At 37.1% G+C, this 15,029-nt stretch overlaps 1 protein-coding gene and 1 pseudogene across 4 annotated transcripts in view; one reads left to right on the forward strand and one right to left on the reverse strand.

Annotated features, from left to right (window-relative positions):
• The window catches only part of CTNNA2 (catenin alpha 2), a 1,089,024-nt gene that overhangs the window by 1,017,668 nt on the left and 56,327 nt on the right, over positions 1-15,029 (reverse strand). The window lies entirely within an intron of this gene.
• Positions 10,164-14,265, forward strand: LOC106842462 (guanine nucleotide-binding protein subunit alpha-13 pseudogene; annotated as a pseudogene).

Here is a 15,029-nt window from a genome sequence, read left to right on the forward strand (position 1 = left end):
CTCTTTTAGGGAAAGAGAACCAGAATCCAGGCTGAGAACCAGGAGGGGAAAGTGAGGACTGACTCCTAATGTCCGTTTGGCCATGTTGCTTGGCAGAGTAGAGGGTGGGGTGAGATACAGACACAACCAGAACAGGGTGAAAGCCAGAGGAGGTAGATATCTCCCACTGTGCAGGTACACTCTGCTGGCCCACGAACTGGAAAGGAAGAAATCACATCCCTGATGAGTTTTCTCACTAAAATGTCATGAGCAGTTGCTGGCCAGCTCTGAGACAGAGAACCATCTGTTAAACCAATCCCATGCTACCATTCTTTATATATTAAGAGTAATGTAACAATAAAAGCCAAGTCTTACTTAACAGAAAAGTTCAGAAGTATTGACAGTAAACTCAGGAATATGAAAAGCATGCCCACTATTGCCACCACTATTTATTTCACATTGTCTTGGAAGTGTTACACAACAGATTTAAGACAAAGCTATTGGAGACATGAGAATTAGAAAAGAAGATGCAGGATTATCTCTCAATGCAAATAAATATCTTGAAAACCAAGAAAATTAGCTGGAAAACTACTGAAACAAGAGATAAAAGTAAAACAGCAAATTAATAAATTAACGTGCAGAAAATAATAGCCTTCATACATACAAACTACACTCAAAAATATAGATTTTAGGGGCCGGCCCGGTGGCACAACAGTTAGATTGCACGTTCTGCTTTGGTGGGCTGGGGTCTCCTGGTTCGATCCCAGGTGCGGACATGGCACCACCTGGCGGGCCATGCTGCAGCAGGCGTCCCACATATGGGGTGGAGGGGGATGGGCACGGATGTTGGCTGAGGGCTGGCGTTCCTCAGCAGGAGGGGGAGGATTGGCGGCGGATGCTAGCTCAGGGCTAATCTTCCACAAAAAATAAAAAAATAAAAAATATATACATTTTAGAATCTAATGGAACAAAAGGCATGACTTACAATAGCAACAAAATGATAAACTACACAGTAATGTGAAAAGTTAAATGAGAAAATATTTAAATATAACTGAAAGATCCAAAAATAGATTCGAAAGAATCGAAAGAAATGACATGTTCTTGGAAAGAAACACATTATCATAATAATATCAATACTTCCTAATTTATTAATTTATATCAACTCCCATGAAATACCACCAGGTTATCTTTCTTTTTCTGGAGCCACACAATTTTACGAATGTGAGATTGGTGCATACACAGACACACCAAAGAACCAGAAAACAATGTTCAGAAACCACATTCAAGTACATATGAAAATCTACTTACTTCCACACTTTGCTTTTCCTTTTTATCACATTAATATAGACTGAATTTGAACTAAACAGGAATCACTGAAATCAACTGAAACATACTGAATGTATAAAACCCATGAATTCATAGTGACACAGAGAAAGACGACAATAAGAAAGAAAAAATTCACTCTCACTCCCATCACCCATTATCACTGGAAATTTCAAGGAAACTAGCTCCCTCCTCTAAAAGTTAGCACTTCCAACTTTTGTATATAAACCCTACTTTAGGGTTACCAGGTAGCCCCTATAAATGAGGAAAAGTCTTCCTTTACAGAAGAAATTCAACTGATAAATCCAGAGGAAGTGGAAAATTAGAATATATAACTATTTTGTAACATCTAGTTAAATAACTAATTCAGGAAAAGATAAATGGATGAAACCATTAGATGAAAAGATGATGGGCAATTTTACAATGGAGGGATAACACTGCCAACATCTGAACCCAACGTCAATCAAAAGTTATGTGCCCCCTGAAGTGATGCAATGTGAAAGAGATAGCCTAAGAAGCATTTCATCAAAAGAATAAACTTGAAATCAAATCAAGTTTTACAAGCTGATTTCCAGCTTATAGGAATGATGAAGGACTGGGGATCAAGTTAAACAACAAAATGAAGAAAAAAAAACAAGACATTTTTCGTTTCCTCAATCCGTCAATGCAATAGGAAAAAATGTGTGGGAGAGAGGCTGGTTATGACTAAAAAAGAAAAACTATACATTTAAAGATTCTCAAGGTCATTAGAAATTAGGAAATTCAAATTAAAACTACAGTGAGATGACTCTCTATACCTTTTTGAAGGGTTAAGTAATTTTAAAAAGTACTGAAAATAACAAGTGCTGACAAAGGTGTGGAGCAGCTGGAATTCTTGTATATTGCTTTGGGAAATGCAAAATGGTATAGCCACTTTGGAAAACAGTTCATGGTTTTGTATAAAGCTAAACATACACTTACCACATGACTCAGCAAACCTAGATAAATACTCATAGATGTTTACCCAAAAGAAATGTCATTTCACACAAAAACCTACACGTGAATGTTTATAGCAGATTTATTCATAATTACCCAAAAAACTCCAAATGACAAAACATCCCAAATATCCACCAAATTGTGACTAGATATACAAATTGTGGCAACAACCATATGATGGAATGATGGTCAGCAGTGAAAAAGGAACAAACTACTGATAAGGGCAACAACGTGGAGAATTTTAAAATAACCATGCTAAGTGGAAGAAGCTAGACTCAAAGGCTATACATACTGCATGATTTCACTTATATGATATTATAGAAAACAAAAAACTATAGGGACAAGCAAAAAAGATCACTTGCTGCAAGGAGCTACAGTAATGGGGTGGGAATAGACTAAAAAGAGGATGAGAGAACTTCTTGATCATAGTGGTGGTCATACACCTGTACACACCTGTCAAAATCTCTAAGACTGCACATCTAAAAGAAGTAAAATTTATTAAACAGAAATTATACCTCAAAAGACCTGACCTTAAAAAGAGACAGAAAGAAAGGAAGAAAGGCCTAGGGACATAACAACGACTGTATGTGGAAATTGTTTGGATTCTGATTCAAATAAACAAACACAAAAAAACATTTTGTAAAGCAAATTGGAAAATCTAATTGTGGTTTGAGTATTAGACACAACCAAGACGCTATTTTTAATTTTGTTAAGTGAAATAATAAGTTTTTTCTTTTAAAGCCCATATTCGATATTTTTAAGAGATGCACACAGTACCATGTAGAGGTGAAATGATATGCTTTAAACTATTCAGAAAAAAAGTAAGAGACCAAAAAACGGAGACATTTAAAAACTGGCAAAGTGTGTATAATTCTATCAGCTGGGTGAAGGATGTATGGTAGTTAGTTATAGAAAAAGAACCAGCTAGTCATAAAACCACACTATTTTGTGTATGTTTGAAAATGTTTATAATTAAAAATTAAAATAATAATAGCAAACATTTGTTGAGCATTTATCCTGTGCCTGGCAATGTTTTAATTACTTTACACATTATCACATTCAATGCTCATGACAAAGCTAAGTAAGTACAATTATAATCTCCATTTTACACATGAGAAAACTGACGTGCTCTAAAGCTTAAAAAATTTCCCAATACTAAGTAGCCAGTAAGAGGCAAGCAGGGTCAGCCTACATTCTTAACCACTCCTAGGTTGTAATGTAGGCGACAAGGTTTGCTTATAGTCTATGTTATTTCCCTTAATTTGGTTATCATGTTGACACATTCAACTATATATCTTCATTCTCATAAATTTTTTAATTCTGTAATTTCACACCAAAGTAGAGACACCATACTGTCTGCAATTCTCTAAATAACAACGGCTTAGATTATGAAAGAAACAAAACATGAAAGTTAATTTAGTATAAAATTTAGAATAAGATAATAAATCCATTTGAACTACCATGTGCTTTTTGCTAGGAGAATAATTTAGTAAATGATAAAAGTGATCACTCCACTGGTTCCTTTTCGGTTTCATAGGCATGCCTTCTATTCCATTTCTCCATCTGCCTTCTCTTCCAATTACTGATAATGAAGAGGTATACTACACAACAGTAACCTGAACAGGCTCCTGAACATTTAGTAAGAAGTTTTTGTACAGAAATGGCTAGTCACTATCAGGTTTAATGGGAGAGGGCAAAGAACTTGTCAACCCATGGACTTTCACTCCCTGTCTTTTTTATCTTTGAGAAAAATCATAAACTCCAAAATCTAGCAAAATCAAAGTCACGGCAGAGACTAACATTCCTTTTTTTGGATTTGTCTTCAGCAACAGCAAGTTAGAAATAACCACAGGGCTGGATGTGTGATCCTTCTCTGAAGTACACCTCCAAGAGGAGTATTTAACAAGAAGATTATGGAGCGAGTTAATTTGCGCATGAAAGTTCAGCCAAGAGACATTCATCTAGGGCATAATGTGAGGCGATCCTAACAGCAGTTTGCTTTTTAGAGTGGCTATCAAGAAGTCAACCAACTAACATTTTTGAGAAGTAAGTTAAAAACAGCTCTTTTTTGACAGAAAAGAAAACCTTGTGGTAAAATCAAGCCACTCCACACCAAAACTCAAAGCTTTACATGAATTTTGATTTGAATCAAGGATTCTGGTTTTTTTCCTCATACTTATATACAAGGTAGCAATTTTCAGTATAACCCATTCATCAGGAAATACACTCCAGGAAAAAGATTATCTAGTTCAGATTACATAGGTCAGCCAACATTTGGTTTTTTTCAAATATGAAAAATCTCTTACTTAAGAACCAGTTGTCTTCATAAATTTTATTGTATTTCTCCGTTGTATCCATGACCATTTGAACGGAAAAAAATCAGTTATCCTGTATCTTAGTTTTCTATCACGGCTACAACAGATTCTCACAAATTCAGTGGGTTAAGCAACACAAATCTATAACCTTAAAGTGCTGTAGGTCAGAAGTCCAACATGAGTCTCAACAGACAAAAATCAAGGTGTCAGCAGAGTTGCATCCTTTCCAGAGGCTCTAGGGGGAAGCCGTCTCCTTGCTCATTTGGGTTGCTGCCCTAATTCACTTCCTAGAAGTTGTCGACCTGTCTGCATTTTCTTGCTGGCTTTCAGCTGAGGCTGTTCCCAGCTTTTAGAAGCCACAGCATTCCTTGGCTCATGGCCTTTCCTCCATTTTCAAAGCCAGAACTGACAGGTGGAGTCTTTTTCACATTGCATCTCTTTCACCCTTCTTCTATCATTACATCTCTCTCTGAGGACAATCAGGAAAAGTTCTCTACTTTTAAGGACTCACATAATTAGATTGGACCCACCCATATAATTCAGGATTATCTCCTCAATTCATGGTCCCTAACCTTATTCACATCTGCAAAGTCTCCTATGCCATGTAAGAGAACATATTCACAGATTTTGGGGATCAGATTATAGACAACTTTGAGGGACCATTATTCTACCTAACAAATTCTTTGATAGTACAGACACACATCAGAATTTGAATTAAATTTCTGCTTCCTCAATATGAATTTCCAGACAACCTTGCCTTGATTCCATTCATTAAGCAAGCGATAATACTAAGAGCAGGTAATGAGGCAGTGGATAATGGAGCCAATTTCAACCAGTGAATTTTTTCCAGAGTCTTCACCAACAAGGACTATAAAGAAGCCATTAACCAACCTGCATTACTAAACAAATTAATTCTCTTTAGAAAGTATTCAAAGGCATAGGTGTTTGTGGTCAATTCTAAACTTGTGATCACCATAATATCCTAAGTATCACCATGCTGCACTTACAAAATTTCAGACAAACAGGAAGAAGACTATTCCTTTAGTTGATCCTAATAAGTGTATGCTATGTAAAACTACAGCTGCCACAAGCTTCCTTGAAACATTGAAATTATTGCTAAATTCACTGCCCGTTAAGATTCTATTGAACTAGTATGGAAGATATTTCACAGCTGCCAGTGTTCAATCCCTCTGGCATCCTTGCAAATCCAAACACCAGTTTCTAAGTGCACCCCTTCTATGAGAGTAACAGTGGCTAACAATTAAATCAGATGTGCATCCTAAAAGTAACATTACTGGGAAATTGCCAAAGTGGTTATGTATAAAACTCCATTTTCATGGTGGTATTTTTCTCCCTCTAGAGGTAGGAGGGTGAAACTATTTTCAGTTCTGCCTAATTTTTGTCACTTAGATGTCCTCCATCCCACGTCCCTTTGACTTTTTCAACATACCTTTATTTAATGACTCCTGGGAACCAGGCAGAGCTCTGGATAATGGGATTTGATAAACTCAAAGATAAAATAAAGATATTTCATGAGTATCTAGAAAAAGGTGACAGAGGAACTGGTGGAGTTCTGAAATTACTCCATCTTTAACATCAAGAAGCAGATCCTAAAAAACCTGGGTTTCCAAAATCTGATCAGGAGACGGGGTTGCTCTGACGGGCATCTTTTGACCAAAGGCCCAGTTCAGACTGCTTGCCTTTCCTGAAATAGTGGTAAGTTCTGAGCAGAGCATTTGCTATTACATTTTCTGTTTTCAGCGTCACATGGCTCAGAAGCTTGTGGCAACTTTGTTCGAAAGAAATATCCTTCCTTTGTGCTGTGAACAGCCCAAGATTTGGAACTTAAACCATATTGTCCTCACTTCACCCAACACAAATAGGTTTCTATTTTAAAAGTCCAGGCATTAGAAATATTTAATTTGAATGACAAAGGGAGAAGTGAGGAAAGATTATATTATACCGTTCCACTGGTGGAGGAGTTCAGATGTCTAATGGGCCCTGTAAGCACCTTTAAACACAGGATTAAATCTTTGATGAGACCTTGAGAGAGTAGTGAACCTCTGTGACCATGAGGGAGACCCAGCACCTGAGGACATACCAGCATTACTACATATGGCTTAGATCCTGACCTGGTACCCGATTACAAAAGGAACAGAATTCTAAGAGCAAGGTAAAAAGCAGGGCACATTTACAACACAAAAAGACTGAAAGGAAGGAAAATATGCACCAGGTGGGAAGACTAGATACAATATCTACCCAGCTAGATATTAAGGCTTAATATAAATTGGCAATTAAGACAAAAGGTACTGACTCAGAGACTGTCAAACAGACCAAGAAAGAACAGAGAGCCCAGGAACAGACATGTACTATATGGAAAGCCAATGTCAGGCAGAGGGTGGATGGCAGATGAGCTGGGAGAAGACAGACTACAAATGCTACTGGGGCAATTGGTTATCCATACAATGAAAAAAATAGTTTCCTACCTGACTCCTACATAAAACATATATTCTAGATGAATGATAGATTTGATTACAGAATGAAAATTTTTAGACTTTAAGAAGAAAATATAGGAGAATAGTTTTCTGTCTTTAAGACTAGAAAAGCATTCCTAAACAAGATGCCCTCACCTAAAAAAGAAACCAATAAAATGTAAGTTAAAACAGTGATAAATTAACTATCTTAAAAGTGTCAAAAGACCCCATTAAATAATAAGTTGGCAGGCTATGCACTGAGAGAAAACATTTGAACATTTTACAACAAAGAAATATTATCTTGAAAATATAATGAGATACACACATTAATAAGAAAAAGCCACAACTAGAAGGACCCACAACTAAAATATATAACTATGTACTGGGGGGATTTAGGGAGAAAAAGTAGAAAGAAAAAAAACAGAAAGAAAAAGACAAATAGCCTAATAGAAAAAAGACCAGAATGGAGGCCAGCCCACTGGTGGCACAGTGGTTAAGTTTGCGCACTCCACTTCAGCAGCCCAGGGTTTGCAGGTCGGATCCCAGGCATGGACCTACACACTGCTCGTCAAGCTATGCTGTGGTGGTGTCCCACATACAAAATACAAGAAGACAGCACAGATGTTAGCTCAGGGCCAATCTTCCTCACCAAAAAAAAAAGAGAAAGAAATAAAGGAAAAGAAAGAAAGAAAGAAAAAAGGGCAAAATATTGAAACAAGAAATTTATAAAGCAAAATGAGTAATGAAATATGCACTTCTAGTTATGGAGCTACTGAGATATTGCTCCTAAGTGTTGAGATATCATTTACAATTTCCATTCAGATGTTGGGCTGTCTGTGCCCACTGTTCCATCTAAGGATTTCCACATAGTAGCTATTCACACCTCAACGACTATGCTTCTTATTGAAGGCAGTGACAATGTTAGGATGTCTGAGCTTTGTTTAAATAAACTGTTCAAACATTTTTCATTTTCATTTATCAAATGAATTTATAAAAGGTTATTATTTAAAGTATCAGATAAAAAGGATAAAACGTAGGGGGTGCACTAAACTTAGGTTCTCCCATTTTCAGAACAGCAAATATATTCAGCTCAGAGTGATTACAATAAGCAATACTATCATAAATACATGCACAGTGCCAGCACTATTGAATTGGTAACACCTTAAAATACCACTTACTTTTATATGTCTGACCTAATCGGATTTCAAAATCATGGGAAAAAGTCAATGTTATTTTAAAGCACCAAACTAATGTTTTAAAATAATTTTTAGTCTATCTACAATAAATTATTTACAATGGATAAAGGTAATTCTCCAATTTATCAAAATATTACATAATTCACTTAATTTCTGTAACTTCTTCAAGGCTGAAATGTTGTAATAGTCATCCTCCAGCTTGAAAGGGCAAATGTCACTTATTTTCCAGTAATTTGTCATATCATTGCAAAATGACCTCAAATAACATTTCTAAACGAAAACTAGGTCTTTGACATGAGTCTATATTTTTATGAAAGTTGGCTAAAATCAACATGTATTTATTAAAATTCCCAAATATCTTTTGATGTAATTAAATATCTTTTAACGTAATATTGGAAAATTTTATCTAAATAAAAAATAAAACTAAAACAAAAAATACATCATTGCTCCAAAGAATGAAAAAAAGCATTACACATTTTGAATCTTGTGGGTGGTAAGCAACAATCCTACAATGAAGTTCAATTATAAGAACTTCCAGATGAACACACTATCTTAACACTATCTAAACACAGCCCTTAAGCAAGTGAACTATGGTTCTCACATGAACATTTTAAACTGAGCTGCGCGAAGATCAGAGGAAAATAATGAACTCGTACAAGCTTAAAGAAAGCTTAAAATGGAAAACCTACATGCAAGACAAACAAACACATAGCAACAGAGATTGCATTGATGGTTACCAGAGGGGGAGGGGGAAAGAGGAAGGGGGAAAGGCGTGATTAGGCACATGTGCGGCGACAGATTGTAATTAGTCTTTGGGTGGTGAGCGTGATGTAATCTACACAGAATTCGAAATATATTACGATGTACATCTGAAAGTTACATAATGCTATAATCCAATGTTACTGCCCTAAGAAAACGTTTGGAAAGAATTCACTGCTAGAAGAATGGAAATTATCTTAGGTCCTGAAACACTAACCATGATAAAAAGGGATTAGAGTCTGAGTTTGAGGCTACTTGATTCTCAAACATGTTCAGCGCTGTGGCTGAATGTCTGAGTAATTTAGAACAAGCTTCTGATCAGGTCAACATTTTACATACCAACGACAGAGCTGTTTAAAGGTTTCTACGTTGATTCCAAGGCTAGACTGGAGACTTGGCCTTGGACAGAGGAGGCACAGACCCAGGGAATGTGGCTCAAGTCCAGCATGAACAGACACAGGGAGAGGCTGCTCTAGGTAAACTGTCCACTGTGAGCTCCACCCAGTGGAAACTGAAGCCCTCCCTCCAACTGTTTTCAACTTTAAAATTTCTTTAGAGAAGGGAAGGAGGGGAAAGTGGTGGTTCACTCCAGGAGAGAGGGGAGTCAGGCATGAAAGGTGATTTTAGTAGAAGTAACCCAACTTCATACTCTGCCACCTAGGACACACACACTGGGACTTAATATACCAACAGACTCAATTTTACTTTGTCTTCCATTGAGACACCTGTGGGTATGCTTCCACAGGTCCCTTGAGATCCCAATACTTTAGTATCTGGTTACCATTGAAGACTCTGAAGAGTAGCCTGAGCCTGAGCCAAGACTGTAAGAGCTACTGCTCAGCTACAGAGAAGAACATTTCAGAAATAGTGGTCTAAGTTTTCAAGGAAACATAAGAGGCATTTACTTTGCTTTGCTGATAGAGAAGTTGGGCATTTCATGTAGACTGCTCTTGCAGTTGCAAATGCTAGAACCTTAAGAGGGTAGAAAAAGCTTCTAGGGATGAGCCTGAGATGAGTGGAGAGGAGTGTAAAAGCCAATTCTACGTCTGAAGCCTCAGGGCCCACCAGAGAGATGATAGTTTTCAGAATTCTAAACTAGCATCACTGTAGCCAAAAGAGCAATAGTAAAGATGGTAACAATCATGGAGTACGGACTGGGCAATTTTCCTGGCTTTCCCTCACAACAGAAGCTTGGGAATTTTGTATGATCTCATGGGGCTACTGTGGTGAGGAGACCCCAAAAGCACTGAGATTGAATTTCTTACCAGCCAGATGGGTAGAAGCACAAAGTAGACTAAATTTGATTTAAAACAATAATAGAATATGAAGGTTTATAAACCCTACTGTTGCGGTGTGAGGTAACATACAAATACATATACAAGTAACCTATAAGTTTAAAATAAATTTGTTTTTCTAATGAATTTAGTTCTTATTTCAAACATATTTATACACATTCAGTTTAGTGTAGAGTTTATGTGTGTGGGCTCTGCAGTCAAAGAGCTGGGGCTCGCATCTCAGCTCTACCACTTGCTATGTGACCTCGGACATCTTGCTTACCTCTCTGAATTTCAGTTTCTCACACATAAAATGGGGATGATAACATTGCCAATCTGATTGAGTTGTTGCTGACTGATAAGTTTCTTAGCAAATTCTCTGGAGCATGCCACTTAATAAACACTAATTCTTTTAAAAATTTTCCCCTATTAAAAACATGAAGTATTTCTTCTCTTGGTAGCATGCACTTGACTTTATAAAAGTTACTTTTGTAAGTAGTTTTGATGTGCTTTTAGAGCTGTGATTCTCTCTCCAAATTGTTCTTTGTTCCTGCCACTTCATGGATTAATTTTCAACCTGAGCATCTTAAGATTTGTTTCTCCCACCCATCCCCAACTCCCAAGTTGTATGTCCCAAACGTGACCCAGGGCTTAGCTGATATTTTCTTCTCTTCTGGTCCCAGTTTTGTGTTTCCTCTGAGACTTTAAAATTTGGGGACATGATCTTACTTCTAGCCTCAAGATTGAGACTGAGAATCAAGTTTATACTTCATCCGCCAGTGCATACTCCACTCCAATTCTTGACACTGAATCCCAGGCTTCTTAATTTGTGCATTCAATCCACAAATATGAATTGCCTGTCTTCTCTGTGCCAGGTGTTGTGACAATCACTAGGAACTATTATCACAAGGAAAGAAGAATCCCCATTTCCACAGCTACAAATCTTGCATTTCTGTGGTATGGATCTATTAGTCAATAAAGTTCCCCTTTTATCTAAAAAAATAAATAAAATAAAAACAAATAAAAGCTTATTAAAAGGAAAAAAACCAAGAAAACCTACATAAAGAGCATGGTTGCAAACTTGTACACTCACATTTTCACTAACTTAAGTAAAATGAGTTTAAGTTAAAGCAGCGGTTATGCTTTAATAGTTGTTTTTTACAGATCTGCGCCTGAGCTAACATTTGTTGCCAATCTTTTCTTTTTCTTCTTCTCCCCAAAGCCCTCAGTACATAGTTGTATATTCTAGTTGTGGGTCTATTCTAGTTCTGCTCTGTGGGACGCCACCTCAGCATGGCTTGATGAGCGGTTCCAGGCTGCGCCCAGGATCCAAACCAGTGAAACCCTCGGCCTCCTAAGCTGAGTGCACGGACTTAACCCCTTGGCCACGGGGCCAGTCCTACTTTAATAGTTTTTAGTAGACATTTCTTTCCTAAATGATACACAATAAAGTAACTGCATTTCAGAGAACAAGGAAATTTCTGATCTTCTTCATTTATGAATGAAATACTATAATTTATTTTAATAGCAAACTTAAAAGCATAAAGCTTTTTATTTAAACTCTATAAATAATTGATCTACATATTTTACAACAAGCTCAATGTCCACAGAAGTTGTAGGTTCAAGCATAAGAGAAAAGCAAACACTAAAAATGAATTATGTCATCTATTAATAAGCAGGCACATCCTATACATTTAATTTGAGATATACTAATATCTGGTCTTATGAACAACCCATAAACATATGAGGCTTGACTAGCAAAGTGATGAGACTCTTGTTCCGGACTCTTTACATACATAGAGTCAAACTAAAGTTAGACAGTATAACCTTTGTGAACAATATACAAAGTAATGTGGGTTCTTTTCTAAATTGAGGTATAAGCAACATAAATAAAAAGCACAGATATTTAGTTTATTAAGTTTTAAAAACTGTATACACTGATAGAACCACCACCCCAAGAAAAATTTAAAAAATAGAAAAAATGTCCATCCCTCATAAAGTCACCTTTACCCCTTTGTAATAAATTCCTCTCCTTTCCCCCAGGTAAAATGTTTGATATTTTTTTAACAAAGCAAATGGGACTAGACATCTAAATATCTTTTCACTGGTAATTTATAGCATTGAAATTGCCACTACTGACAGATTGTGAATCTTGTTCGGGAATGTTTTCAGAGTCTGAATGGTGACAAACTTTCATCTTTTAAGTGGTTCATTATTGAGGAAAAAAAAGTCCAAAGTCATTCATAAATAAGTCTAAAAACAGGTAATTAGAGAGAAGAAAAGGGAGGTGACATAGTCCAGATATCTAAGTGCTAAGCAGTGGGCTAACCACTTTAGATTAATGTTCTCATCTGGTGTTCACAGAAACCCTGGGAGATAGCTATGGTTATCTTTATTTTGTAAATGAGGAATTGAGATTCAATAAAATTAAGTAATTTGGCCAGGATTCCTCATTTGTAGACACAGGATTCAATTCCAGATCTTTTACTCTGAAACAGACGCTCTTGTACTACGCTCCAAGCAGACTCTATACGGCAGCTAATATGGTTTGGAGTAAAAAATAAAGTATCAGGACCTAGTGTCTCTCTGTCCACACTGTCGGTACACTTACTCGGCTGTGTGGTGATGAGAGGCAAGGCAAAGCAGCAGCAGAAGTCCAAGGAGACGGACAAACGTCTGTCCCAGGAAAAGTTGTACCTATTTGAAGCAGTTTGTGAAAATTCTACTGCTGGACATGGACAAGAGCCTCAAGTCCACCTTCTTGAAGCCAAAGTGGATCATCCATGGGCAGGACTCTGAGGAGCATGCATGAGGTGTTCTGCCCAACTATCTACAGCAATGTGATCAAAGGTATAAAGGTGCTGGTAGATTTCAAGAGAAGCTACATATTCCTTCAAGAGGTAACTAAAACCAATGCAATAGAGACAAGATGATTGTATTTGACATCTGGTCACCCATCACGGCCCAGGAAATGGTGAAAACATCAGGTTTTTGTTTTTCAATATCCTTCTGCTATAACAGCATTATGTGCAGATATAGGCATACAGAATCCCTATGACCAAGGCAGATAATTTCAACTAGGGGAATATGTAAAAATATTTCCTTGAGATGGGTCAGCCCCACGACCGAGTGGTTAAGTTCACGTGCTCCGCTTCGTTGGCCCAGGGTTTCACTGGTTCGGATCCTGGTGTGGACCTAGCACAGCTCATCAAGCCGTGCTGAGGTGGTGTCCCACATAGCAGAGCCAAAATGACTTACGACTAGAACATACAACTATGTACTGGGGGGCTTTGGGGAGAAGAAGACAAAAACGAAGAAGATTGGCAACAGATGTTAGCTCAGGCGCCAATCTTTTAAAAAGAAAATTCCTTGAGAACAGTCAAGTTTGGGGAGCCAGATTACATTTCATCACAAGAAGGCCTTCTGCTTCCCAGAAGACCAACCAAAAGCATTCATAAATACAACTTTGAAATTTAACATATTCCTTTCAAAATATCTGATGTAGTTGGTCAAACACCAAAAAGGAAATGTTGGTTTGAATGCTTCCTTCCAGAATCTAACATCGATGTTTCCTTGTTTCCTCAAGTGAATTTGACAAAGCGCACATGGAAGATTGACTGACCTATCGCATTACAGGCCCCCTGAGCATTTTTTAAATGATTGTCAATAACCAGGTTTCCAGCAAGGTCTCCATAATTCTCTTCTTAAATAAAAGAGACTTGCTTGAGGAGAAAGTGCAAATGGTGAGCATTAAAGATTATTTGTTAGAATTTGAAGGGGATCCACACTGCTTAAGAGACATCCAAAAATTCCTGATGGAATGTTGCTGTTACAAAGGACAGGACCAGTGGCAGAAGCCATTATACCACCACTTCACAGTACTATCAACACGGAAAACACCTGCCTGGCTTTCCGTGATTTGAAAGATACTATTCTTCCTAACAACTTCAAGCAGCTAATGTTTCAGTGATGCACAAAAGACTTGCTATTCTAATACCTTTCCTTTAATGGTTTTCATTTTGTTTCATTTTGTAAAACAGATGTTTAAAACAGGAATTAGAAAAATCTTGATTCGACGTTTAACTTCTTCGAAATCTTAGTCCCCCGACTGCAGATTTTGGTTTGTGGCTGACACCTGCTGAATTACCCACTGCCAATATCTGCTGAAGCACAGGTTTTGATCTGTTTAACTACAGCTTCGATTTGAGTCAAGTTGTAATTTCCCTCAGACCTCAGACTAGGTATATTTCAGGCTTTAAGTTCTTCCACTTTTCAAACTGAATACTTCTGTAGTGCCAACTACTGGTATCCTTAAATACTTGTAGGAATGAGGTTAAGGACAAGTAAAGCAAGCAAGATATCTCCTGTGCGCCTTACACATAGCAGTAACAAACACGTTACCTATCTTTCTGTGGCCTCCTGCTCTGAAAGGGATATCAAAAAAAAGCTGGATCTAAGGAATAGCATTCCATATGTCTACATAGATTTAGTCTTCACGTTTTTCACGTGGCTTGCACACCCAACAGTTGTTTTGCTTTTAAATTTTGTGGTTTCTGAAGATAATGTTCCTAGTATTTTAAAGTTTACATAGGATTTCCAGTTGATGTTAATGAAGCATTTACAAGAAGTATAGAGGAGCAAAAGGCAGAGAAATGCTATATATAATGTTCTGATCAAAAGGAAAGAGTGAAATATAATTTGCATTTTTCATATTTAATTATCCTGTAATTAATG

The sequence above is a fragment of the Equus asinus genome, chromosome 6 (genome assembly GCF_041296235.1).
Source record: "Equus asinus isolate D_3611 breed Donkey chromosome 6, EquAss-T2T_v2, whole genome shotgun sequence".
Taxonomy (NCBI): Eukaryota; Metazoa; Chordata; class Mammalia; order Perissodactyla; family Equidae; genus Equus; species Equus asinus.